The sequence below is a fragment of the Amblyomma mixtum genome, chromosome 2, assembly GCF_055824585.1.
Source record: "Amblyomma mixtum isolate Tamu chromosome 2, ASM5582458v1, whole genome shotgun sequence".
In the NCBI taxonomy this organism is placed as follows: Eukaryota; Metazoa; Arthropoda; class Arachnida; order Ixodida; family Ixodidae; genus Amblyomma; species Amblyomma mixtum.
In genome coordinates this window covers 25,803,177-25,830,639 of record NC_143013.1, presented here as the reverse complement: position 1 = coordinate 25,830,639, position 27,463 = coordinate 25,803,177, and the positions used below count along the sequence as shown (strand labels likewise).

Below are 27,463 nucleotides of genomic sequence, written 5' to 3'. Positions count from 1 at the left end.
CTAAAGTGACAGAGCAGGAAATGGCAGATGAAAGGAGATAGTCCCCTCCCTCGACAGTCGGGGATAGACCCCTCCCTGTATTGCCACGTTAGAGGAGTCATGAGAATCGGTCGAAGCCACTGGCTGGAATGTGGGGTCCTTTGACGGGGAAAAGCCGCTTCGTTCTTGAGTTGTATGCGAGTATAAGTGTGTACGTGTATGTGTTGCAAGCAGAGTTATTTGGTGGGCAACGAGAACTCATCTGGCTATGCCGAGAGACGTATCTTCAGCAGCTTCGAGGAGAGAGCATTTTTGATGACGCTGGGAAATTGACATGTAGTCCTGAATCTCACTCAAGCCACCTGAACTACCAAAGCGAGAAACCATAGAGTTTCTTACTATTGCCTAGAGGGAAAGCTGGCGGCGAAGCACTTCAGCCACCATGGACGCCCAAAGCATCATGGGGCGGTGAGCTACTTGTTGCGGGACAGTCGTAGTTTTTCGGGAACACGGAGTGGCACTACTGAGATGTTTCATTCCGAAAACGCTGTTCGTGTGTGCGCAGACGACTTTCGCGCGAACGCAGTGTGCAAAAAACATAGTAGTAAAAACGCATAGACACACGACGCCAATAAAAGGTTTCACTTTTCCGAAATGCTATTAAAAACTTCTTAAAGTATCTAAGTAACAACATTTTTTTTTAAACATATTTACTTTTAAAAATGCGTTTGTTAATTACGAAATATTAGTTGTTATAGTGTTCATTACTTGGCCAATAGGAGAGCGAGTCGTCTCTTATTTTGGGCAGACTTTGCTCTTAAATGCTTTTCTGCTCGTTTGTTGCAATCATTAGACAATATATTGAATATTAGGACGTTTGTAGTTATCAAACAGCTCAATTTTTCTATTATTTTTTGGCCAAAAGTTGCAGTTCCGCAACAAGTAGCTCACCGCCCCATGATGCTTTGAGCGCCCATGGTGGCTGAAGTGGTCTCGAGGGGTCGCCATGCAAACTCCCATAGACGGGCTGCCAGCTTTCGCGTGTTCGTGTCTCTCTTTTTCTTGGTCCTTCGTTTTAGTTGCGCTGTTTCGTTCCTTAAAGATGCCAGCTTTCTCTCTAGGTAATAGTAAGAAACTCTATGCGAGAAACCAACTGGAGGAGGGTCTCCGAATATGCGTCAAGTGTGCCCTGTCACAGACAGAATAAAACTGGACAAATAAATGCAAGTCCTGCTCACAGCCCCGAAGTTCATATTCACAAAAGTAATAATGACCTCCTGAAAACAACGCGGAACGATGGCGTAAGAAATCTTCTGCGTTCAAGACAGTTTGCAGCGATTTTCACTAACCACACCGTTTCAAACGAAGAACAATACATTTGTGACATCCGCACCGTTATACAGGCTCGTGCGAGAGTAATAATGAGGCAACAACGCACCACAGTAGACTTAAAGCAACGGAACGGAAAAAAAAAAAAAACACTAGACTTGAGCTAAAGCTAAAGTTCAGGCAAGGTGCGAACACTTGTCAAACATTTCATTCTTGCCGCTGATGTCGCAACCAACTGAGGCAGAGAGTCGCGTTGGGACGTTAAGCCCCACAAAACCAAAACCAAACCAACAGAAGAGGCAGACCAACAGAGTTGTCTCGAATCCTGCGCTCTCTCCTGGAGAAACACGGCTGCTCTTTAAACGAAAATAGCGTCCTCCGTTCGAAAGCAGTCAAAATTCAACTGCTGCGCTCCATTTAACAAGAGCCCACACGACCTCATTCATGTAAACGACCTCCCATAAAGAAAGCCCCTTCCTTGACTTCCACCGCGACGCTCTTGCGATGTTATTTGAACAAGTTTTTCCAGCACCAAAATCACACCACTCAGCCCTTTATATACAAAACTCCATCCACAAAACGGTAGGGTCTACGCGGTCCATAGCCGGCGCGTAAAGCCCCTCCCTCTCTTAGGACACAATACGTCACGATGTTTCCTCCTCTCCCTTGGCATCTCTCCAAAACGCCTCCGCGACCCGCATTTCTCCGCGCGATTTGACCGACCATGATCGCCCTTCTTCTGACCCTCAGGAGAATGGGTCAAACGCTTAGAGACAAGCCAATCCAAGCCTTAGAAGAGCCAGACAGTTTCCTTTGAAAGCGGCGAGTGATGATAGTAAAAGACCGAAAAAAAAAAGGAGAGGATGTTAGGTGAAAGGAAGGAAGAAAGTATCCCCATTTGTCACCGCAACACATTCAGCATTCGCCCCCTAAGCGAAGACCGCGTGAGCGTCAGACGCCCACTGCTTCTACGACGTCGAGAAGTTTTCTTTGTGTGAGAAGAAGCAAAAAACGCTAAGAGGCTGGGGAGAAAATGGAAGAGGCGTCGAGAAAAAAAAAGAAGGAAAAGAAGGGGAAAAGGGGAGACTCAAACGAAGGGAAAATGGAGGCAGAATCAGGCGCAGCGGGCATTGAAAAACAATCGCGGCTCAAACGAAGACAAATACACTTCGCACGCGAGCGCCCCGCGAGAGGAGTGCGCTGGATTCCGGTGGAGTGCAAAAGCTTGTTTCCACGCTAAAACCTCTCACGTATATTCTTTTCTTTCGTTCGTTTTCTCGACTAAAGAAAGAAAAGGGATGATGGAAGGCCAAATGGGCTGAATGAAAGAGCTGGCGAAACATTCCCTTTCTACTGACATCTTGTTTTTTCGGTTTTAGTTTCTTTTCTAGTTTGTTTTTCTACGCTTACGAATGACTACCACTCACGCTCCGCGCTCGGCGACCTTTCCATTCTGAAGGTCTCATTCCGTGCAAATGCATGCGGCAAGGCTGCTACTTGGATCCGGGAAACGAGGCAAACTATACCGACGTCGGATCGGTTAACAATGGCTCGGAATTAAAACAAAACCGATGCAAGAGGTGGTGTAGCGTTAATCGAAGGCCCCTTATAGGAACACAAACACGATCGGAAAGTGAAACTCGTAAAGAAACTTTCCATTAAAGGGGCCCGTATTAGCCAAGCCTTGATTAACCAAGTCTTTTAGCACAGGCAGAGGTCGTCGCCTCCCTCTAAGTGCATCGGAACGCAGCAAGACTGGAGGCAGACAGGATGGAACAGTGCTGGGAATTGCTAAATATATAGAGGCGGCCGCTTCACGGGATAACGATTCATCGAGTAGGCATGAAAAAAAAAAAAGGGGGGGGGGGGGGGGGGTTGACTAATGCAAGAACGTCTGCGAAAAACTAGATGGAATGTCACGGCACGATGGCATCGCAAACAAAACGCTAATTAGTAGAAGACAATGCAAAATGCAGCAGTCGCATCTTTCAGTCTCAGGATTCGGGCCCGCTATGGCAAACGTGTTTCATAAACGACGACCTGTACCTTCACCGATACTGACGTCCCTTCATATATCAGCTATCCCCTTTCTATCCGCTACACTTCACGAGGAGCTTTGTTTTCATCGTAAACTTAGTTATACAGATGGTTTGCACCGTATTCACAGCGATTACCACGCTGGTAAACGGAGAGCGCGGTCAAAATCCGCGCGTTTGTCGAATCACCATACGGTCGCCTTCATCATTACATGAAGCGTGGTGGAAGCTACTTGCGGTTGGTTTGCACCGTATTCACAGCGATTACCACGCTCGCAAACGGAGAGCGCGGTCAAAATCCGCACGTTTGTCGAATCACCGTATACGGCCGCCATCATCATTACATGAAGCATGGTGGAAGCTACTGGCGGTACACCCCCACGGCGCCCGTGACTTAACGGGCATGTCGTCTATGTACTTAACGAAATGAAACCCTGTTTGTACCCAACCAAGCTGTGGGAACAAAGCTATAAACCTATACTGCACCACTGACGACGAAAGCCGTGAAGCAAGCCTACAACTCTGACACAAACCAGAGATGGGGAAGCGGCAACGGTCGATCACGGCCCCGGGAGCCCATGATACTTCGTAGCGAACTCTCCGGTCCCAATCTACCAACGTCGGCGGACGCCGATCCATGCCGAGCACGTGTAACGTCGATTTGGATCGCCGTCAGGTAACAAGCTACACAGAACATGACGTGTTCGGAAGAAGGGGCCCAAGCTGGAACATTCGGCGCACGTGTGTGGCCCACCCCATAGCTATGGCTATCTCTGGTGGCGCGGCAGAACGCGTGTACGAAGTTGGCGGATCATTAGGCGGCGGCCCCGGCCAATCCCTCCATTAGCCGATGCAGCGAGGGCGGAGGGTGGGGGAATGAGGCGTGCGGCCATTCTCTATCTGACCCGACCTTGTCTCCGGGTCCGACCACCACGGGGCACGGCTAACTATGCGCCGGTCAGGAATCGCGCGCAGACACGGGCTCCGCACACATAAGGGAGGCCGCATTTGTGGGTGGCCCACCCGCAGACAGAGCTTTGGCCGAGGCGAACGACATGAAGTAACGGAGAAATAAGCATTGTGGATCGAGCTACAGAGAGATGATATATATATAGAGAGAGGGCGTGTATGCCGGGCGAATACGCTGGGAGAGATTGCTGAGGACGATTCAGGCACGAACGCATCGGCCCGACGCTCATCCTACTTTTCGTATTACAGTTGGCCCGGCTGTCTGGATCACCGTCGCGGCTTCCCGGTTCGCCAACACGTGCCAACGATTGCCAACGCAACTTGCTGGCTTGTACTAACTTCGTCACACCGGGCCCAGTGGTTACTGCGTCGGCGCATGTGCGCATACTCCAGCTCTCCGACTGTGGCGCACTGATGCAGCGGGGCGTATAAAAGCTGAACTCCTGGCCCTGGACGAACCATTGCTGAGGACGATTCAGGCACGAACGCATCGGCCCGACGCTCATCCTACTTTTCGTATTACAGTTGGCCCGGCTGTCTGGATCACCGTCGCGGCTTCCCGGTTCGCCAACACGTGCCAACGATTGCCAACGCAACTTGCTGGCTTGTACTAACTTCGTCACACCGGGCCCAGTGGTTACTGCGTCGGCGCATGTGCGCATACTCCAGCTCTCCGACTGTGGCGCACTGATGCAGCGGGGCGTATAAAAGCTGAACTCCTGGCCCTGGACGAACCATTGCTGAGGACGATTCAGGCACGAACGCATCGGCCCGACGCTCATCCTACTTTTCGTATTACAGGTCTGTAATACTCTTTACTTGTACACACATTTTGTAGTTTGTGCCTGGGTCGTCCTAAAGCAATGAGTGATGATGAAGGGTCCGGTACCCCGTCTAACACGAAAGAAAAGAGTGAAAAGCTATTCGACAAGGCTCCAACTACTGTGAAAGAAGTTGGAAGTTTTCTTGTGAAGCTTAATAGCAAGTTGGAAGCCTTGGGAAAGAACCTGAACCATGAGCTTGGCACCCTGCGGGGATCAGTCGAATTTATGAATGAAAGTTTTGAAGAATTTAAGAAAGAACTGGCCGAGTCTCGTCGGGAGATAAGCGAGCTTAAGGAAGAGCAGAATTATCTAAAGCATGAAAACAGTGAACTTTCGAAACAGCTGCAGCGTACTAGAGCAGAGCTAACTGAACTTCAGCAGTACAGTCGCAGAAATAACCTTGAGTTAAAAGGCATCCCTACTACTGACAGCGAGTCACTGACAGGCATTGTCTCCGCTCTTGCCACGAAAGTTGGAGCAGAAATAACGGTGAACGATATTGACCTCGTGCATCGAGTGCCAACAAAAGACAGGAACAAATCGAATATCATCGTTAAGTTCAGGTCAAGTGATGCCCGTGATAAACTGCTCGAGTCGGCAAAAAAAACTCGCTTAATCACATCGGACCTTGGCATTTCTGGATCAACATCCGTGTTCGTAAACGAACATCTTTGCCCAGAGTATAAAGTGTTGCTTGCTAGGGCTATAGCGGCGAAGAAACTTCACAACTGGAAGTATGCATGGGTATCTCGTGGCCGGATCTTGGCGCGAAAAGCAGACAACTCGGACGTGATCCGAATTGCTACAGAGGCCGACCTCGGCCTTATAGTCTAGTTCACTCAAAATGCTGACTGTACGAACCACTCATAAATTTTTCACGTCAAATGAATCACGCACCATACTGCATTGCAATGTAAGGAGCATAGCTAGAAATTTTGACGGCCTTTGTACGTTTATAGCAGAGCACAGCTTTCTTTACGATGTTATAGCCATTACGGAAACCTGGCTGATGCCCGGTGAAAGCTATAACATTCCCAATTATGTATTTCTATCCCGTCCCCGCATTTCGAACAATCGAGGAGGAGGGGTAGGTTTGTACATTAAAAAGACCCTTGTACACTGCGAATGTCCGTTTCTTAACGCATCCGTCAGTAGCAGTTCGGAATTTCTATTTGTTGAACTTGAAGGTGTCATGGTTGGTGTTGTTTATAGAGCCCCCCACGCAGATCGCAGTAGGTTTGTGAATGATCTTGAATCTGTTTTTATACACGTAACCGATATGAACAAAAAAGCAATCATCGTCGGCGATACTAATATTGATACTTTAGGTGCCAACCACAGTGAATACACTGACCTGTTATTTTCATATGGATTTACGAATCTTATCTCTACTCCGACCCGAATCGCAGGTTCCAGCTCGACATGCCTCGACCATGTTCTATGCAATTTCGTGCCACCTAATTATTTGGCTGGGGCATATGATACGGCAGTGGCAGATCACTTGGCGATTGCCTTCTTATACCGCGTAGACGATAGAGACAGCCGTAGAACTTCTGACAGCACGTGCGAACATAGGAAGAAAATTGACTATCAAAAATGCGCACTCAGGCTCTCTGAAATGAGCTTTGCAGACCTCGCCGATATGAATGCCAATGAACACTGCTGCAGCCTTGTCGATAGAATTAAAGCTGTGATAAATGACTGTAGTTTTACGCAGAAAAAAACGTACTATACACATCCAGTGTGCCCTTGGATGACAGCAGCTGTGCTAAACATGATAAAAACGCGCGATCACTGGCACACCAAAATGAAACAAAACAGAGGGAACGCATATTATAGTGCTCAGTATAAGATTCATAGGAATAAAGCTGTTGCTACCATGCGTGTACAGAAGAAGCTATATTTTAGTAACCAAATAAGCGCATGCGCCGGCAATTCTAAGAAACTCTGGGCTACAGTGAACTCGATAATTCAGCCTACTTCATCAAACCGAATACTTCCTGACCTGGCCCTTTCCGCAGATAAACACCTGCTATCAGATCAGTTTAACGATCATTTCTGCTCAGTGGGTGCTGATTTACGTTTAAGTATGGGTCTCACAGACGAACCTTCTCTGCCTGAGTATCTTGAAAAGACCTTCGGTTTTATAGAAATAAGCAGTGACGAAGTAATGAGTGCACTTAATTCAATGGATGCCACTAAGGCCACGGGTCTCGATGGTGTTCCGGTTTCCATAATTAAAAACAGCAGTGGCGTCTTAGCTGCCACCTTAGCCTCTTTATTTAATAAAGCGTTTCTGTCCGGCATCTATCCTGATATTTTGAAGCTCGCCAAGGTAGTCCCTATCTACAAAAGTGGGAATCCTAATGAACTCGGAAACTATAGGCCGATCTCAATCCTTAGCTGTATCAACACTCTCTTCGAAAAACTATTGGCTAAAAGAATTACGCCATTCCTGACTAAAAATGCAATTCTGTCAACGTCCCAACATGGTTTTCAGAAATTTAGATCGACCACCACGGCTGTGCTTTCTATAACTGACTCAATCAATGAAGCACTCAATAATAACAATATTTCTGTTGGTGTATTCCTGGATATTAAGAAGGCATTCGACACTGTGGATCTCGATATTTTATGCAAGAAACTAGAACGATATGGGTTCAGAGGTGTATCACTCGATTTCTTTAGAAGCTATTTAACTGGGCGACGGCAGTGTGTTATTATTGACGAACACGCGTCAAGTTCGCGTTCTATTACCGTAGGTGTTCCGCAGGGCTCAGTACTGGGGCCTATACTTTTTACACTCTATATAAACAACTTACCCGATTGCCTAATAAATACCCGTGCCATTATGTACGCCGACGATACCTCATTGTTGGTGACCGCTAACTCCGTTGAAACAGCCAAGCATATTTTAAACTCAGAACTTCAGAGAGTCAATAAATGGTTTTTAACAAATAGACTCACTTTGAACATAGGCAAGACTAAATATGTTATATTTGCATCCCCTTATAAAAAATACCAGAATACCTGTTCCGCAATATCGATAGGAGATAAAGAAATTGAAGAAGTTAAAACTATTCAGTACTTGGGTGTAACCTTAGACGCTGCATTAAACTGGAAACCGCATATCGAAAAATTGCGCAGCAAACTATCTTATGCATGTTTCGTTCTGGCCAAAGCTCGGCGACATTTCGAAATACACACACTAAAAACAATATACTTTAGCTTTTTCCAGTCCCAATTAACTTACTGTATAGAATCATGGGGGTTCACTTACATCGCTTACATTGAACCTGTTTTACGCCTGCAGAAGCGGGCACTGAGAATAATGACTTGCACAACACCGTATACGCCTTCTCGCCCTTTGTTTTTTAGACTCCAAATAATGCCGGCATTGCAGCTTCGAGATTTTCGCGTTGCACTACTTGTACTAAGAGTCCTCTCCGGCACCTCCCCCTTTCCTTTGAACACATTCCATAGAGCCCCAACTAACAGCCGTTCAGCAGCACAGGGAAGATTTCTGGTTCCTACATCTCGCAATGACTATGGCCAGCGCCGCTTCGAGTATCAAGGGGTAAAAACTTGGAATAAAATCCCCTGTGCAGTCTTTGCAACGTCTAATCCTTATATTTCACTTAAGACCTTTTTTCTGTCACAAATAATTACCTGATTTACAATGCAAATTGCTTTGTGATTGTTTCTTATTATTCTCTGTAGTGTCTATGTTGGGTTTGCCATTTATATGTCATTGAATAATCACTTCTAAGGCAACTGCGTTTATTTTGTATAAAGAATGCTGTTCCTGCCTTCGTGTTTTTTTGCACACTCTTCTATTTTTTTGTAGTGAGCCCTCTTGTATTCCTGTAATTTGAACCCTCTTGTTTGTACGCTTTTCTTTTTTCCACCATTCTTATGTGTATTATTTTGGCATGCATGTAGAAAGCATTTGTCCTCACTAATATCTTTGCTTTTATTGCATGGATCCATAACTAGCCTTTGGCTAAGGATCCAGACAGTGATGTTATGTACTGTGCTGAAGAAATGATAATAAAAAGAAAAAGAAAAAAAAAAAGACTGGCACCGCCGGACATTGTGGCCACGAAGCAATATCCCCTCATCACTGCCCTGCCGTTGGATGGGCAGCAGAGCAGCTTGCTGTCAGCCGCGAACGCGTATAGTATGCGGCAGGCGGAATTAGACGAACGAGAGAACTACCAAAGACGTCGAATACAAGAGGATATGTGCTTTACTATAAGATATCAGTGTGCTCGTTTCCCCACTTCGCCGGTGTTTGGCATCGTGCTGGAGACTGACACGCGACTTTACGAAGGCAGAAAGCTCGAAATATAATAGCCTGATCGAGGTCGGCGAGTCGCGGTGTGAGTTCGGAAGTGTTTCAGTGAAGTCTGCGAATCTTAGACCTGCTTTTTATGACGATTGCTTAGTTGCTCAGCTTTAGTTGCTTTTGTGCCATTAAACTCAATATTGCTTTCACGGCGGAATCGTATGCTGTTACCGATAACATCCACGTTCACCTGCTTTATCGGTATCATTTGTTTCGCACGAGTAATATATGGAACCTAAGGTAGTTTTTCTTTTCATTTTTTTAACTGCTTGTAAGTTCGCTTTCGGTTCGCTTCAAGTTCACTTCAAGTTCGCCAAATAACAAAATAAACTATCACACTCGTCATTGAGCGTAAAAGCGAAGTGACGTCAGTTCCGCGCCTGCCCGCAAAATTTCCCGTCCTCTCCAGCGCGTGCAGCCAGAGATCGGTATTCGGACACCATAGTGTGTAATCACTCCCGCGATTTCCTGTAACGAACCGACTGGTGACCAAGCAGTACACAGGCACATAGAGGAGCACGTGGATTAGCGTTCACAAACATGTACACAACAGACTAGCACGCTATAAAGCCTATGGCCTGCACGACCACACGGCAGGGAAAAGATATACCCTGGTCCGTCGAAAGTGATCAACACAACAATCAATGAGCGAGGCGCCGCTTCCCCAGTCCCCTCACCCACTCCGTTAGCTCTGAAGCGACACGAACCCCGAGCGGGTAATCCGTAATGAGTCCAATTAGCAAGAGGACGTGGTCGGCCAGCCGGCCTAGCGTCCGTTGTAGCGTTGGAACCCGGGACGGTCGGTGCCGCGCGCCACCAGCGTGGAGGCTGGTAATGAAGACGCACCTCCGCTTTCCGCCCGCCACGACAGCTGCGATCAATTCGCGGGAGGCGTCGATACGCTGCCTCCAGCAGGTCTAGGTGAAGGGGGGCATTATAATGCTCAAGCCCGGGGCTTATAAATCTCGAAGTCGGTGGCGCGGAGACCGCGGCGCGGCAGCAAACCCGAGGGGGTATGCTTTCCACCGGCGCATGGAGCGGAGTCATTACGATAATACCCACGCTTCACAACCGCGTTTGTTGAATGATCCACAAACGATGGGGCAGACACGGTACTAAATTGGAGCAGCTACGCGTGCGCAGAAGCGCCTAGCTTCAGGCCAAAAAGCAAACAAAAAAAAAAGAAAAAGAAACGAGTGAACGAAATGCATTACGTTAAAAGAGCGGCTCGGCGACAGGCAAGGTAACGGTTCAGACTACTAATATCCTTTCAAGGACGTTCGCCATTTGTGCTTGCATTTATGATTAAATTCTGATACAACTCAAAAACTACGCGGCTTTTCCCCGTCGAAGGAACCCCTTCAAGCCAATGGCGTCGACTGATTCTCATGACCCATGATAACGGACAACGCACGGAGTGGCAGATGAAGGGGGACAGTCTCCTCCCTGCATTGTCGCGCCGCTCCCTGCACTGTCACGCTAGCAGAGAGATGTGAATCAGCCGACGCCACTGGCTGGAAGGGGGTTCTTTAACGGGAAAAAGCCGCTTCGTTCTTGAGTTGTATCCGACTACAGTAGTTGTGCCTCCCAGCTTCTTCATCATCCCCCATTTTCTGCTACTGGTCCACGTGGCGAGATGACTTTGACGAACCCTGGTCTTGACCAATAAAGGGTATCGGCTACTCCGCTGCGGCAGCCGAATATATTCCATCCCAGCGGCTCGAAACCCCGTGTAATCCGACCAGGCGGCGGCGCCACTCGCCTAATCCCGAGTCAGCCGCAATGCGTAAATCTATATTCGGAAGTGGTGGTGGTGGGGAGGTGCGGAGAGGACATAATGGGAAAATACGAACGCCCTAATCTCAGCCCAAGAAGCCGTCGCAGGTCGTCAGCGCCTCGAGAGATCGAAATATACCGCGCCCGAGACTGTCTCTGACGCAACGAGAAAAAGTAGCCAAAGTTAGGAAATCTTAAGACTTCATTGAATTTACATCGGCTATATTCAGAGCCGGCACAGTGACGGCGGTCAGCGACGTCTACTCAGTCAGCAGTTTATTGTATATGCATGGATCATTTACAACGTCAAAGCATACGCGACTTCGCGGGGATAACTTGAAACCGGCCCTGTTCTCTCGAGATTAGCGCCACAAAATATTGTGCAGTCGCTGGGTAGAGTGCATACTAAGACCGCATGTGCTGAACCGATTAAGGAAAAAACCAGCGTAAGGAAAAAAGCAGATGGCTGTTAATTTGCACACGTGTAAATCGTTGCTTTCTTTTTAAAGGAGCGAAAATAACATTGCTGCACTCGTACGCAGAAAAAAAAAAAAAAAAAGAGCAACCTTATAACGGCGTAACGATTCTCCATTCCGAAGAATTTTCTATTCTATAGCTTCAGCTAAGTAACTTAGTGGTTGCTTCTCTCTTTCCTTCCAAGCAAAGGGGGAGGGGGTGGGGCTATTCGGACGAAAGGCAATGCTTTGCCTAGGAAGCTTAGCTCCACTTCCGCAAATTCCCGAAAAAACTTTCACCTCACTGTTTCTATACCGTGGATGCAATATCTAGAGCTCCCCATATGGGTTTACGAGCGAGGAACAGGCCATTCGCATGCAGATTTTACGTGTCACCGACTTTCCGGAGCTGCGGAAATATATACGGCCAGAAAAAAAAAAAAAAAAAAAAAGTTCATTCGGGCGCCGAGATGGCGCAGCAGCATCGTGGATGGTCTCTTGGGAACAGAGCAACGGTACGAGGTTGTCACAAGCAACGGCATTTCCGAAGCTCACGAGGAAAGCGAGAGCGGTGGACGCAATGCACTGGCGACGCATCCCCCCCCCCCCTCCCTCTTTCTCCCCCACGTAGTGCAATGTTCATTAACTCGCGTACGACAAACAAACCGTCCCAAGGTGAAGACGGCTTTATTGGTGGGAACGCCGACGCTCTTTTACGACCGTGCCGCGCTTCTTGCGAACTCAATATACAGGGTCGCCCGTCCCGGGACGCGGAATGCCACTGCGATGTCAGCACTCTCGGTAAAAAGGAGATGAAAGAAAGGGCGGTTAATAGCTAGGAACGAAAGACAGCGAATGAATGAAGGAATTAGGGCGCCGCCAGGAACGAAAGACAGAAAGAATGAAAGGAACAGAGAGACAAAGAAAGTAAGCCAAACGAGCTACAGAGAGAGAAACCGAGATAACAGACGAATTCAGACAAAAAGCGTTGCTCGTAAAGTGGCAGAATGCGCGTGTCCAAAGCCGTGCTAGTCCGGTTTCTTCCCCGGCGGGCTTTTCACAAGCTGGCACACTCTTGTCTCACAGGATAAGAAGCCAGATACCGAGAGAAAGGATAGAGAGAAAGCGTGAGAACGAAAGAGAGCAAAGATATCCTAAGAGCGGAACGAACGAAGACGCTTCTGTTTTGTGCTTCTCCAAGACAGAAAGAGGCAGGGGAGCGACGAAGGAAAAGCGCGAACCGAGTTAAAACAAAGTCGCCCATATTTGCGCACTGTATCAATACAGCAAGAACACAACCAAGAAGAAACTATCACATACACGAATTCTCGCGCGCCGGTCTTATAATGTCGTATATACACGCGCGTAGGGGGAAAAAAGGGAGGGAAGAAGAAGAGGGAAAGGAGGCGAGGTTCATGACGCCGAGGTTCACGGGTGCGCGAAGAGTGCGAGCGCTTATACGGCGGAAGCAATTCGCCGGCGCCGCCGCTAGAAGAAAGCTTTTCCGAAAGCGATCTCCCGGCCTGCGCCACCGTGAAATAAGCTCCTTCCCCGCCGGCGCTGCAACAGCGAGCGCATCCTTGGTGCAAGTCGCGTTCGCCGTGAAACAAAAGCAGGGTTTTTTTCTGCCTTCCCTCCTGTCTCTCTTTGCATCTCGCGTCTAGATTACAGCGCGAACATGCCGGCAGAGGTATATTGCGAGCTGGCGAAGAAAAACGAGAAAAGAATAGCAAATAAAGGCATAAGAAAGAAAGAAAGAAAGAAAGAAAGAAAGAAAGAAAGAAAGAAAGAAAGAAAGAAAGAAAGAAAGAAAGAAAGAAAGAAAGAAAATGGCGCAGAAGGAGAACGAACACGGCCGCCTGTGCTCTCCCACACGCCCGTGCACATATGCTACGGGTATACAGGGAGGATACAAGTTTTATTATGCAGGTCTGGAAGCTGCCGCGTAGAATCCGTCGGCACGAATAAGAAGCCTTTTTTACTATGTTTTCCTCACTTTCTGTCCTCGCGTTCATTTTCTACACGGCGGCCGCTCGCTGCCCTCCGGCGCGTTCAATTCTTACTTTTTTTTTAAACATCCAAGCTATCCAAGTCTCGCTTCTCTCTTCTCGTCGTTTGCCCTCTTTCTCAATTTTCTCTCTCTCTCTCTCTCTCTTCGGAGAGCGCACTGCCGTCTCGAGACGGCGCACGATACATTATTAAGGCTTAATTCGTCGTTGCACAGCGATGAAAAATCGCGCCCGATGTGCTCGAAGTTACCGAGAGGTTTAATAAACGCGTCACGAAGCGGGCCTCAGTATGCACGTCGGGACATAATATGGACCGCGGATACATTTTTCAAACGCATTACGGGGCTCTTTTCGAGAGCGCTGACGGCAAAGAAGAGATCACTTATCGATTCCAAAGGACACGGGTTTCAACGCCTCGCATTGCGAAGGCTCTGTGTAGCCTGCAGAGCGTTAATCTCCGGTTCGAATCTCTACAGCACAGCTATTACATATACCCGTTATATGCGGGCGTGAACCAACTTATAAAATCGGTTAGCTGCCAGATCGCGTGTGAAGTGAAAAAAAGAACGAACAAGGCTATACGCCGCATACGCGGCATTCGTTTCTAGAAGTGAGCCGTTTCTTTCTTGTTTTTTTTTTTTTGTGCCTGCAGCGAAGCGTCGATTTTGTTATTTCTCTTTAGAACTATGCTAGCTTTAAGACCTTGAATTACTGCTTTGTTGTTGCTGCTGTTGCCACACTACTCCTCTACAAGCATTATTTTCACTGCGTCAGCTGTATTTGATTTCCGTTCTTTTTGAAGCAGCAGTTTCTCTACAATTTTAGCGATATATTTCACAACATCGCCGTGCTGACTGTCCCAAAAATGTAGGCTGAATGTTTTTGTTTATTTGATTTTACCTAGCTGCATTCACAGATGCATCCCCGCTTCCCTGAGATCGCTTTCAGACTCGGGACGTTACATTCTATTCAGCATGCCACTGACTGAAAAGTAAATGACTTTATCCCTTTGACACGCTATGTAGATAACTGCGTACCAAGCGAACTCGCAACTTTTTCTGAGAGCACGCTGTAACTGGCAGCAGTTTCTTTGTTTCAGGTGAATTTCTCATCCTTCACCTCGAATATAAGCGAGTTTTTTATGCCATAAAGCGAACGCAGTAAATAATATTTCGCCAAACATTGAGCGGGGTAGCACATCGTCCGCCATTTTAATGAACTATACGTATTTTGCAACCTGTAGTAGCAACTTTTTTTTTAGCAGTTTCAAGCGTAATATGCACCTCCGAAATTATTTCCACGACCCTCTGGGAGTTTACATGATAAGTCGCGACATTGCCATGTTGCTATTTTCATCAGTTATGACACCTTGTAAGAAATTGTCCTCATCCATACAAAAAAACTACCGCTAATATTTTGCACAGGAAAACTAACAAATCATCCTTCTTAAGGAACATACCATTTAGGCGGAAAAAATATTTCATTTCGATGAAAGTAAAAAAAAAAACGGTCTGTTAAAGGGTTAAGCTGCTGCTTCTTTCGTTTATGCGCTCCATCTTACAAGGTATCCTTACTGCTACTTCGAGGAACTTCAATGCCGAGAAATGCTGCTTGTTAGCTAACTTTCCGACAGTTTCGTACAAAAATACAAACCTACAATTTACTATTTTACACCTCTTAGCTGCAATACAGCAAAATGTAACAATGCAGCCACGCAACCTTGACCTTTTTATTGTCTCTATGGTTTCTTAAACCCTGTTGATATGGTTTGGTTTAGGTTTATGGGGTTTAACGTCCCAAAGCGACTAAGGCTATGAGAGACGCCGTAGTGGAGGGCTCCGGAAATTTCGACCACCTGGGGTTCTTCAACGTGCACTGACATCGCACAGTACATGGGCCTCTAGAATTTCTCCTCCAAAGAAATTCTAGCCGCCGCGGCTGGGATCGAACCCGCGTCTTTTGGGTCAGCAGCCGAGCACCATTACCACTGAGCCACCGCGGCGGCTGCCCTGTTGATATGCAGTCGTTTAAAGAAGGCCGGCTCGTCCAACGAACAGCACGAATGTGAGGAGAAACTGCGCTACATATATAATGTCCTCTGTTTTGCGGAATTAATTCACACGTCACGGCCTTTTATGTAGTCGTCTTATTTATAATCGCCACCACTCTGAAGAGTTCTATAGCTCACTATACGAGAAAATAAGTCATACACAAAAAGGCACACAAACACGCACAAAAAAAAAATGGAACTAAATCGTAGGTCACTAGTTGGCGGTGGTCTGGGGCACGAATATAACTCCAACGCACAAAAAAATTTGCCAGGTCATTTCCTCGAGACCGACAAGGCGACCCAGAAGTGTCCTGCTTGTTATGGAAGGTACGTACAAATCTAGTCCAGGAAGGAGCGGGGGTCTCTGCGCGCTTAATCCCATCACGAACGGGCAAAGGCTAATCCTCTCTTGATCTCGAGCGGGGGCTTATTCCCCTTCTTTCCGCCCTGAATCTCCTTGATTTTCGGAGATTAATGTCTGAAAAAGAATACCTGATGGATGATGCCTCTGACTGCAATGACAGCTTTCGCCGCTAAGCGGGCGTTATGGTGCTGATCGATCTGCGATTATCTTTAGACCGCTAAGGAAATTTAGGGGCGATCAATTGGGTTGATGCTGGGGGAATGCGGTAGAATTTTTCTTTCACGCGCCAGCCTATTCGAATTCTGATTCTGCAATCTTTCACTCACCAATCTATATTCCAATCACGATTCTACTCCGATTCCCATTCTATTCTACCCCTGTTATATTCTAATTCTGATTCTATTCTAATTCCATTTCCAATCGTAATTGCTTCTTTGATTCACTTTTGCAAGGTTATCCAGCCTCTTCCTCCTTTCCGCTACAAGTGGAGAGGGTATTTTCCTGCCGCCACCTGCCACGATTGCCGAATGGAAGCTCCACACAGACGCCGACGCCGACACCGGGCAGTTTTCGACTTCGTTGCCCTCCAAATGCTACCAAAAACAATTTCTAGCCAAACGCTGAACAAGTTTTAAAGATGCGCGACTGTACTATAAATCTGAGCGCCCATGAGAAGATTCTGTTTCTCCGCTCACAGTAAAGTCACCGCACTGGCACCCACAGTTCTCCACAAAAGTGGCAACAAAAAAGCGCACTACATACAGTAGGTAGTGTCCAAGCATTTTTTATTTATTTATTTATTTGGTCATACTGTTAACCCTCAAATGAGGGTCGTTACAGGGAGGGAACAAAAACAAATACATAAATGAGCAATCATGAGTCAGAGTTCAAAATTTGTGCACCATTTCTCAAAAATATATCAACACCTAGCTCAAATTGTTGCACGTTCATACTCTCCACAACATCACTTGGCAATTTGTTCCACATTTCAATTACATCAGGGAAGAAAGAATACCGGTACACATCCGTACGTGTGTTAATAGGCTGTAGTACCCTGCTGTGGTTTTTCCGGGAACCACGTTTTAGAGGCGCTTTCACATAATGTTCTTTATTTATTTTTAATGTCCCTTGCATTATCTGGAAAAAAAGTTTGAGTCTATGTTTTATTCTTCTAATTTCCAGCGTTTCCAATTCACACTGCTGCATCATCTTTGTAACCGAGTCAGTACGGCGATACTTTGAACATATAAAACGTGCTGAAATCCGCTGTACTCTTTCTACCTTCTTTTTTAAGCATTTTTGGTGAGGGCTCCACACAGCATTCGCATATTCCAGAACTGGTCGTATAAACGTTTTGTAGGCGACTAACTTAATTTCTCTAGTTGCGTTTGGAAGTTTTCTCCTAAGAAAGCAAAGCTTCTGGTACGCTTTTGAATAGATATTCTCAATATGAATACGCCAGTCTAGATTATGCGTCACTGTCACCCCTAAGTACCGGAAACTCTGCACCTCGACCAAGGTATTTTCTCCAATATTATATTCAAATCTGATAACGTTCTGTTTTTTAGTTACGTGAGTGTATGTAGATTTATTGTAGTTAATTACCATGCCCCATCTTTGGCACCACGAGTTTAATGATTGTAGGCATTTATTTAGTTTGATCTGATCTTCCGTGCAGGCTACACGCGTGTAAATTAGGCAATCATCGGCGAATAGTTTAATTTTTACAGGTGGGTTAATATTAGACGGAATATCATTAATATACAATAAAAACAAAAGTGGGCCTAAAACAGACCCCTGCGGCACCCCAGACACAACTTCACACTTCCCCGACTCACTTTTCCCGATTCTGACCCTTTGATAACGGTTTTTTAAATATGCCTGAATCCACAATACTACATTTTCACTAATTCCTAGGCTCCTCAATTTGGAAAGTAGTTTATGATGTGCAACTTTATCGAATGCCTTCGCAAAGTCTATACATACAACATCTACCTGTTGGCATTCATCTGTAGCTGTACAAAGGTCATGTACAGTTTCGATTAGCTGTGTCACCGTCGAAAGGCCAGATCGGAAACCGTGCTGAACTGGGCATAATAAATCGTTTTTTTCTAAAAAATACAGAATATGTTTTGCTATTGCATGCTCTAGGACTTTACAGCACACAGAAGTGAGCGAGACCGGTCTGTAGTTGTTTACACATAGCCTATTGCCACTTTTAAATATCGGAACAACGGTGGCATCGCGCCAGTCCTGAGGTACTGAATGATCCCGCAAAGATTTTTCGAATAAAAGCTGCAAATAATACGACATCCATTCAGCGTACCGTTGAAGAAATACCGTTGGTATTTCATCTGGGCCACACGATTTTTTTGCATCCAACCTAAGCAAATGCTGGAACACGCCCTCCCTTGTAATGCGTAGGTCTTCCATTGGGTATTGTATTGCGCAGACTAAAGGATCACCGTCACTGTCACATCTATCCTTCGTGAAAACTGATTGGAAAAAATTATTAAATACGTTTGCAATATCTTTCTTTTCTGTCACGACTGCGTCGCCATCCACTATCTGTTCTATTTCATTCTTTCTATCTGCGAAATATCGCCAAAACTTTTGTGGCGAGCTTTTAAGGAAGTTTGTAAGCGTTTTATTGAAGAACGTTTTCTTCGACTCCACCAATGCAGATTTTAGCATTTGTTTCGTTACTGAAAGTTCTGTTGCCCTGCTTTTTTTCTTCCTTAACCTTTTTATCTTACGCTTAAGGTGTATGATGCTCCTAGTTATCCATGGATTTTTTTGCTGTGATTTCCTTATACGTGTGGGGACAAAATGATCTATGCAATATTTGATTATGCCTTTAAGTCGGTCCCATAGTTCTTCTACACTTTCGCGGTTGGATGCTATTTCAAATTCATTAAAGCTTTCTTCCAGAACGTCTAGGATGGACGTGTCATTCGCACGGCCATAATCCTTAACATGCATCACGACATATGGTTTCTTACAGATTCTTGTGTGCAGCGGTACATTCAAGCAAACCATCTTATGATCTGATAAACCATTCTCAACTGATACAGTATAGTCTGGTATTCTACCGGATATGAAAACCAAGTCCAACAGTGACTGGGACTTTGGTGTAACTCTTGTGAAGTCTTTAACTATTTGCTTAAGATTATGTGAAAACATGATCTGCATCATTTTATTGGCGCTCCTTATTTCTGCATTACCCGTTGATAGACTTTCCCAGTTAATATGCGGCAAATTAAAGTCACCAGCCATTATTAGTCTTGTGTTTTCATTTACATGGGAGTTAAGAAATACATTCAAGCCATCCAAAAATTCTGGCGGAGTGGCTGGTGGTCTGTACACAGTCCCTAACATATACCACATGTTTGCACAGCTGATCTTGCACCAGACCGTTTCAGAGACATTGCAATCAAGGGCGACTGCGTTTATAGTGCTTTTCACAATAATAGCCACGCCACCACCTCTGGAATCTCTGTCGCATCTAAACACCTTGTAGTCAGGAGGAAAAATACTACTGTCATTAATTGCGCTATGTAACCATGTCTCAGTCAACATCAATACATCAGGGCTCTCAGAAATTAGTAGATACTCTAAATCAGTTACTTTATTTGCTATACTGCGGGCGTTTACAAGTAGAATTCTGAGCTATGACCGAGAAGAATCGCTTTCCGTGTCAGAAGCCTTATCTGAAGTTTGCAACTGAAGCAATGTAGGGCTAGCAGTCTTTCCCCTCTTTTTGAATCGAGGAACCTTAACTTGCTCAGTACGGTACAGACACCGTTCATTCTTTTCACGATCCCAGACGTAGATATGATTATTTATCTTAAGCTTGTCATGTACCAGTTGCACCTTGTTGCCGTTTGCTCGTTCCTTTTCACTGCTTTGCCATAGTTTCTTTCGTAATTCAACAGTTTCTTTAGCGTAGTCTTGACTAATGCTTATCGAGCTGCCTTTCAGCTTGCCGCAGTTCTGCATCACAGACTGTTTTTCTCGCGAATCATAAAAATGCATGATTACCGGCCGATTACTACCCTCTTTTTTCTTCCCAATACGATGAATTTTGTCGATCGTGTTCACTTCTACTCCCAAGGTTCCTTTAAATACATTATCAATAACAGCTTGTTTCAGGTCGCGGTCTGATTTCAGGTCGCGGTCTGAAAGCATGCGTGTAAGCACTGCATAACTACAAGGTTCTTTGCAGTGCAGCAAGCTCGATGGTGGTGAGAGCTTTAGGCAATGTTCGCGGAACTTATACGATGAAAGTAAGGGAGAACGTATAAGCGCCAGTTGAGAAGGCTAGTAACCTGGAAAGTCGCCACGTGGAAAGTTTGAGCATCACCATCGTAATGTTTATTTATTTATATCTATTTAGTCGTCAAACGCCCCCGAACAGGAGATTAAAATGAAGGCTGGACGCCTTCAGCGAGGGATGATATGTCTAGTGTGATGGTTTGAATTGCGCAGTGCTGGAGTGGCGCACGACTTCTTCAGGCTGCAGATCATTCCGGTATTTCTACACGCCATCAATAAAAACTCACGCGTCGACCTCATCGCCAATGAGCGCGCTTCCCTGGCGGTGCGGTGAGTAGCCGCTCTGTACACAATGCGTCCCGTACAGTCAGCCAAGCATTCCGTGACCCGTCTGTGGTTATTGGAGTAGATGTTGTTATCGGATGGGAGGGAACGCGGAACAGCCACAGCTCTCAAATCCTAGCCCTGGTGGAAGGCAAAGACTTTGGCTTTTTCTTTTCCAGCACAAAATTATCGACATTAACGATGAGACGAATAGACAAGACAGGCTTCAAGCGCGGTACGGAGCAGGACCAGTAGGTAACCACGCAAGAAACCATTTTTCTTTTTTATCTCCCACTGTTATTTAAAGTGTAAAAAAGTATTTTACTCCTCCTCCTTGACTGGTCGAGAAGGATCGTTGATTCTATTGACGAGGACAAAAAGGGAGCAGAGAAAAGGAGTTCTGAAAGATACACCCGTTCCAGGATACAATGTGTCTTGCCACTGAGTGCCGGAGCGGCGCTTACCAACGGCATAGATCTACACCAGGAAGCCTCGGCAGCAGCCATCGTACCAACTGAAGACTAAAGGTATTTTTGAGGGGAGAAGGAGTCGTAGGTGTTGTAGGAAGTAAACAAGGCCATAGCCATCACTGGACTTCCTGCCTCGGGCGCAACGCAGATCGCTAGGAGCGAGAGGAGGCAGGAAAGACGCGGCAAGGAGGAGCTGAGACTGTCTAGCCGAGTCAAGGTACACAACGGCGGCACAGGAGGAGGACTTCAGAGGGCGACTGCGCGAGCACACGCTCTCGCTTCCTTTTCTTTTCGAGTTCCCTCAACCTGCCGTCCCGCCTTCCTCGCACGTGCGGCTCGGCCTTGAAAAAGAGCACACAAGTCTTCTTCGTCTTCTCCGTATCGGCGTTGGGACCCACACAGGCGGCAGTCGGTCTCGGTGATGCCAACAACAAACAGAGAACTACCCCCCTCCACCGTCCTTCCCGCACCCTGCGAGCTCTTGCACATGGCGAGAACCTGACGAGTTTGCTTAATTGCTCGGGGAGAGGAGGGCGCTGGAACGGGCACACGTTTAAAAATCGCCCCCCCAGAGTTTCATTTCCTCTCTTGGTTTGATCGTTTTTGCTTTGCTACCTGAAGCTCCTCCCCTCCGCTATATCTTCTCGACAAAAAAAAAGAAAAAATAAAGGAGCGGGAAGAAGAAGGCGCCGCGAAGATAGAGGAGCGGAGCTGCACGGTGTGGTGCCGCCAATCGCCGTGGGCCGGAGTAACAAAGATATGCCTTGAAGGAAAAGACGGGAAAGAAGAGAGCGTTCTTTTTTTCTTTCTTTTCCTTTCCTTCTCCCTCTGCTCATGACTGTAGGTAACTTGGAGGAGCCCAGGTCGAGGGAAGGAGGAGACACGAAATGGTCGTTGCCTCTTCTGCCGGACTCCTCCGCCAACGCACCACACGAAACCATAATCGCGCCGGCAGGGCCTCTCGCCACAACCGCCACGTCCGGTGCGCGGCAATGGACGCCGGCTACTCGGCCGCTTTCTTTATGCTGGCATACTTGTTCTGCGGCAGTTATGCGCCGCGCCTAAAATTTCAAACGCAGGGAGGATGCAGGAGAATGAGATAGCCTGCGATCATAGGGACATTTCTTGATATTTTTCCGAATTCCTTGCGCGATAGGTAAGTCTTCTATCTTTACAACTACATCGCGAAGTCGTGAGTCTTTACATAGTTGCTCATTGTTCCACACAGTATGTATACGAGGGGATGCCGGTAAGTCTTGAACTTTACTGAGCAAAATTAACGGCACAGAAGTTAAACTTTGGGCACTTTCGACATCTACCCTGCACCTTCTCCGCATCCTTCAGCAAAATGGAGATCCGTTGTGAATCAAACTAGTTCTCTGCGGCAGCTATAAATTCGCGAGCACAAAAATGTGTGTCCTTCAAGTTTTTCTTGAGACCTTAAATTAGTTCATAGTCCCCGGGAGCTAAATCGGGGAAGTCAAGTGGATGTTGCATTATTGGTCATTTTCTGAACGGTTTTGGAGGCTTTCCCTTTCCTCGACAGTGACTTCCCCCCAAGATGTCTTCACGGCACAATCCTAGAGGCCGAAGGAAGGACGCCTCGACCCGTCCCACGAACAGTTGGGAAGCACCCATTACTACCTTTGAGGGAAAGCGGTGTGTGGGTGACAGTGATTTGTGGGTCAGGGCGGATGTGCGGAGGGTACGATTGCTTTGTGAAGGTCGGCAAAACAGACACTCAGCGATCCCGGAGAAGCAAGCCTCTCGTTTTCGGGCGCTCTCCGGCCGATGTTTCATTTCGTTGGTGCAGTTGTAAAAAAAAAAAAAAATGCCGAAAAATCTGAGAAGTCGCCATAAATTCATGCTTCGGTGAGCCTTGACGTACCTGGGGACCCACTTTGCTGAAGCCTTCGTACTCTCTAGGACATCATCTTGTATGTACTACCTACGCAGCCTTGTGAAATGTGTAACGTCTCTATTATGCAGTTAGTTGATAACCCTTTGTTTACGAAGGCGATTTCGCGAACTGCGTCACCATTTTCCATGAGGTCACATCCGCAGGCTTCCCAGGACGCTCTTCGTATTCGGTGCTGAACTGGCCCGTCTAGGATCTGGCAACACTGTGGCTCACCGAGGCATATGATGCGACATTTTCCGTTAACGTTGCTGACAGAGTATCGAAAATATCGTACGCAGTCTTCCTTTGCGCCAAGAGAAAATTAACCACGGCGCGGCACTTTTTCGGTTTGAACATTTTCAACAACATAAAGTTCATAGCTATCGTCGACCACTAGGGTTCACGACCCCCCCCCCCCCCCCCCCCCCAAAAAAAAAGAAAAACTTAGGTCAACAGGATGAAATCTGGCCCAGAATGTTTTGAAATTATATATTTTTTAGCAAAGTACCTAATGTTGTTTTACGCACTTGGAATAGGGTGAAGCTCAAGACTTATCAGCGCCCCCTCGTATGATTACAATTCCAGCGAATGGAGAGAAACATGTGCGAGTCATAAGTTCACGCATGTCCTTATTGGAGGGTGAATGTTGGAGTGGTTAGCCTGACACTGAGCCTGGCAGGTTATTTCAGATTACAGCGATGCAGTACGATGTGATACGCCCACAAGGCATTCACAAACCTGGGCAAGCTTGAGGGAACTCATGGGGCATTGATGATGCTTGTCTCTCGGAGAAACAACGGAAATGTTTTCGTTGCATTCGTTCAGATGCGACGTTGAGATACCGGAAGCTTGCTGTGTGAGAATACGGCGAGTTTAATTTAGCCAAATGCAGCTTGTAACGACCTCACTGCATCGGTACACTGGTTTGGTTTGGTTTATGGGGTTTAACGTCCCAAAGCGACTCAGGCTATGAGAGACGCCGTAGTGGAGGGCTCCGGAAATTTCGACCACCTGGGGTTCTTTAACATGCACTGACACCGCACAGTACACGGACCTCCAGAATTTTGCCTTAATGGAAATGCGACCGCCGCGACCGGGATCGAACGCGCGTCTTTCGGGTCAGTAGTGCATCGATGCATTACAAAAAGGCACCTCACGTATGTGTCGCGAAGAGAAGACACCTCGCAGAAATGTACTGCGCAATGAGGCATTCCAAGTGCTGGCCTTGACCAAGTTTACGAAGGAAACATTTGCCACTGGTAGCTTATACATGTACCCAGGTAGCACCGAACGTTAGAATATTGTTGTAAAATTGCTGTACAAGTTGCAGTAACTTTACATGCTACCATTGGAACGTTACGTTAATGTTAAAAGTTAACAAATAACGTTATATCATGCTGCGTGCTAAACGTTAGCTTAACGTTCAATATGAACATATTGTGATAGTGCTGTGTTCGAAATGTTAATTTAATTTTCAAATCGAAACTATAAAGAACTGCCAATATTTTCAAGCATTGTGTCCCAGATTTCTCCCCCAGTTTGTGCATAATGTTTTTTTTTTTTAACTAACAGAACAGTGCAGTTAAATATTTGAGATGATGTCCGTTGCAGATTGCATGCACAGCCCAAATTTTCATTACAAAACTTTGCATGTTACCCATGCTCCACTTTACTATTACTTATGACACCCTTCACGGCTGGCTATGTAAAACCTTGAAGCCGTGCTACCCGCTAGAAGTTTAGTGAATAGGTTTCATGCGTTAGCTGTGGTGTATTGTAGTGTGGCAAGCCTGCTTGCAAGGTTACTCTACTACTTTAGCGAAGGATGCACCTGTTGTTTAGACGTTTAACTGAGGTTAAGAAAATATCCATCCAAAGATTATTTCTTACTTTTCAAGAACACTAAAAGTACGTTAAGAGCAATAAAGCATTTGACCAATGGAAAAAAGTAACATTGCTGCAACGTTTGGTTGCGATGAACCAACTTGGTCCATATATTCTTCTTCTAATGTGTCTTTCACGTTGCATCTTTATGAAACTGCAAACCAGCGGTATAACAATAAGGTGTGCTCAGCTTACAGCAAGTGAGGCTTATTTCCGGAATGATCTAAATGCATTTGTGCACGCCATTTCTACCATCGGTAAGACAGTTAAACAATACATCGCAGTAAGCAGATACCTTGATAATAAAAAGCACAGTATTATTACTGAGTTTAAAGCTATGGCGGCTTCGGCAGACCAGAGAATGCACATTGCACTCGGGTTAACAAACGTTAAGATGTTGATAGTGCACAGTAAAACGGCACGCCTCGGCCAAGTCGGCGTCTGCACTCGGGATTGCCTGTGCAGACGGGCTCGCCTCTTCAACTGAACCAGTTTGTGCAACCGAACTCGTTCCTGCAAACTGCACTCCTCTACTTCAACTCGCCCCTGCGCCTGTGCTCGTCGCGACAAGAGAGCACCTCTTGGAGGTTTGAGAACGTGTTTCCATCCGTGAACAATCTGTGCGCGTTACTGAGCTCCTGCCGAGCTGAGACCTCGAGTAGCATTGTAGTATGCCATCATCATGCAGGACAGCGCATTTAAATGGAGCCTTGGGTGCACGGCTTGCTACGGTAGCTTGAAGCAGTGTACGCAGGCCGTAGAACGGGGACCTGTTTGCCCCTTCCCCGAGGAAACCATCCCTGGAGGAGAATTTGAAACTTAAGAGGGAGAGACGCACTCACCGCATATCTTGGTCATGTCAGAGAAGACGAGGTACTCGGGTGCTGCGCACGAAGCAAGCCAACCTTGGCCCGCAGGCAAGGAAGTCGTGTGCGCACACCTCCCCCCCTCCGCGGCGGGCCACACACAACACAAGAGCACGCCGCCGTAGCTCACAGCAAATTCGGCCGAAGCACAACACAAAAGTAAGCAGCGGGAGGATGAAGCAGAACGGCAGCGCCGGGCGCCGAAGCAGCGACGATGGAAGTGCGCACGACGCGGTAATCCAGTGGCACAGCGCTGCGATGGTCACTTGGAGCACCGGTTCAAAATCACCACGCCGAGGACCGACGCTCGACACAAGCCGTATCCATTGGGGACCACAGCTGAGTCAGAACTTTGTGCGGCCCGCTTCCCTCTCGCCACCACGACCTGAGAGAGGAGGTATCTTGTGTCACGTGAACAAGTTTCAAACCTGTCGGTGGCGAAGGCTGCGCCATCTATGAACGACAAGAAAAACTTTAAGCGGTTTTGGTTTCGTTACTGATCGTTAGGACTTCAACATTGCTCACAATGATGTAATAAAAATGTACCTTGAACGCAAACACAATTAATAAACTGCTTTTAGCAGAAAAAAAAAACGACATTATTTAGTAAATTATGTTTTGATGGTTTGAGTGATATTTACAGCGATCCAAGCCAAGTTCGCAATCAATCCAACAACGCTGTGGGGAAGCTTTGCCGGGTTTCTCTGTGGCATTGAAATCGCCTTAATTCAACGCAATTTCTGGTGTTCTTCGTAAAACCATGCTGAAGCAAGTAGTAAGAGCTTCTGTACAGAAGCGCTGCGTGTTTTTGATTCGCAACGTTTGCGTTCCACGCCACGGATTTTGCACTTACGGCCCCGACGACTCCCGGCCTCTGGACGCCATGCACGATGTCGCCGTCGGTTTCGACGAGGAAAATCTCAAATTCATCGTATGTCCAGTCACCAAAAAGCCTCTTCGATACGACAGTGTGAAGAACGTGCTGATATCAGACGAGCTGGCAAAGGCGTACCCCATACAGAACGGTATTCCTAACTTGCTTCCCAACAGTGCGGTGTCGCTGGACGAACTGTGAGTGGAGAGGTCAAGCTGCGAATTAGAATGTATAGAATCTGTCAACCAAATTATAAAGTAAACAAATTGTTTCTATTACTCGTTTTTGATTCTATAGTTTTTCTCCAACTTCACTTTGTTCTAATGGGTTACACATGCTGACGGCACACCATATAAATCACATAAGCGGTGACTAAATGCACAGGCCCGCAGCACCCCTGTGGAGTTCCAAACCTATTCGAAACGTAGTGTGCATTTACGGCGCATTCGTGAAGGCGTTCATCTAGCTCAGTTTTGAATATGTCTCTAGCAGTGCTCTTATCTGTGGCCTACCGGTACCTAATCAAAACACATCAAAACTGCCTCCTTCATAAGAAATCTAGAGGTGTAATTTTTTTTAGGAACCGCAGCTCATTTGAGTGTTGTAACGCTCTGTGCCTTTATAGTCAAGTCAGGAACTGCTATTAGCCAAAATAAGAGGCGACATAATCCCACGTTTGATGTGAAACATGGCTGTGTCTAAGTTATTTGGAACTTGCAGTAGCCTGTAAT

General features: G+C 46.5%; 1 protein-coding gene across 1 annotated transcript in view; it reads right to left on the bottom strand.

Moving 5' to 3' along the window:
- Window positions 1-26,234, bottom strand: part of LOC149358743 (uncharacterized) — a 297,550-nt gene extending 271,316 nt beyond the window's left edge. Inside the window, exon 1 of the mRNA XM_089570924.1 lies at window positions 25,835-26,234. The gene's annotated coding sequence lies outside the window, so the exon portion shown is untranslated. The remainder of the gene's footprint in view (window positions 1-25,834) is intronic.
- Window positions 26,235-27,463: the final 1,229 nt, after the last annotated feature.